Consider the following 1795-nt stretch of genomic DNA (forward strand, 5'->3'; position numbering starts at 1 on the left):
TATCGCTTTGAACAGTTAGGTGGTCCTGATTTGTTCTTTGCTCATTTATTATCATCATTATTATTTTTATTTGTATTTATTCTTTCACGACCTTCATTTAATCTGAATTTTCTTCTTCATACTCCATCTGTTAGTGTGTTTAAATTTTGTGTTCCCACATTTACTTTTCTGTTTTTTTGTTTGTTTTATTTAAGTCTCCTGTACTTTTTAGCTATATATTTTACGTAATCTTATAATTTTTATTATTATATTCAAGTTTATTTTATATTAATCCTATTTTTTGTCTTTCTTCCTTTTATTTAGATATAATTTTCTTATCACTTAATTTTTACATAATGTTTATCCTACCTTAATGTACCTTATTGTATCTTATTGTTGTAATGTCCTGAGTTGTTTTTTGTGTCTTTTAGCCCTGATGAGGCCCTGCAAAGTGGGGCGAAACCTCGGACATTAAATAGTTAAAAACTATTTGTTCTTTTTTGACCACAACCCTGATCATCTTCTTATATTTGAGTTATATGGTATATATATATGTCACTACTTTTATCAATATATAGCATATGTATTAGGAGTTTATATTTTTATTTATGTAAAATGTTATTTATGTTAAAGAGGGAAAAAGTAAGGAAAAAAAAAGAGGAAAGTCACATTGGTTTTAAAGAGAAAATATGAAAAACAAAAATGGATAGAAAAGGAAGAAAGATAATGAAAGAGAGATATTTAAAAAAAATAATAAAGTATAAAAAGAATAAGAAAAAATATAAAATAACGAAAGCAATGAAACAAAAAAAAAATCATATAATAATATTATATATTGTTAACATGTTATGCCTATATGTTTGTAAGATTAAAAAAAAATGTCTCATTAGATTTGACAAGTATTTTGTGTAGCTATTAACCCAATGAAATTGTTCAGCACAACTTTGTTGTTTTTTAATTTTTAAAGTTTTTCTCAATGAGTTCAGTGAGAAATTAACATCATCGAATTAGTTAATCAGTTATACAATGTTACTTTTTTGTTTAAATATAAGAAGATGATCAGTGTTGCGGCCAAAAAAAGAAGAACAAATAGTTTAAAACTATTCAAAGCGAACGGTTGGACAGCTAACGGTTGCTGTTCAACCGTTCGCTTTGAACAGCCCTGATGAAGCCCTACAAAGTGGGGCGAAACGTCGAAAATTAAAATAGTTTTAAACTATTTGTTCTTCTTTTTTTGACCTCAACCCTGACCATCTACTTATATTTAAACCTTTACGGTCAACTATATATACATATATTTACTTATTTTTTGTTCAGTTTTTCTTTATCATTAGTTCGATTAAAAAGTAAAATATATTTTAGTCTAAATGTATGTTTAGAATTTAAGTTCTTGCTCTATGATCAACATTGTACAAGTTTTATATTAAATTCTCTAAATTCAAACTAAGGCTATTATTTTATTTATTAAATTTTACATTTTCCTTTCTTTTATTTTCTTCCTATAAAAATTTTTATCTATTTATTTTAACACTATTGTGAAGTTCTCAAATTACTTATTTGAAATGTGGTCTGAGATTTATGGCTTCAATGAGAATTTCGAACTTATTATAAATAGTGACTATGTAATACAATAAGGCGCATCCGCCATTTTGTTTCTCATCATGGTTAAAAATGCTGATCTATTTGATAATTGATTAGGGCAAAATTTAAATGTTGAGATTTAGTGAAATTAATTTAAGTACATTATATGCTAAAATAATCAACTTTTCGAAAATTGTTATATAGACTTCTGATATAAAACGCACATAATCATATA

General features: G+C 25.6%; 1 protein-coding gene across 2 annotated transcripts in view; it reads right to left on the reverse strand.

Moving 5' to 3' along the window:
- LOC106692901 (uncharacterized) overlaps positions 1 to 1795 on the reverse strand; it is a gene marked incomplete in the record, with an annotated part of 226376 nt that overhangs the window by 23427 nt on the left and 201154 nt on the right.

The sequence above is a fragment of the Halyomorpha halys genome, unplaced genomic scaffold, assembly GCF_000696795.3.
Source record: "Halyomorpha halys isolate HHAL.00 unplaced genomic scaffold, Hhal_1.1 Scaffold76.1, whole genome shotgun sequence".
NCBI lineage: Eukaryota > Metazoa > Arthropoda > Insecta > Hemiptera > Pentatomidae > Halyomorpha > Halyomorpha halys.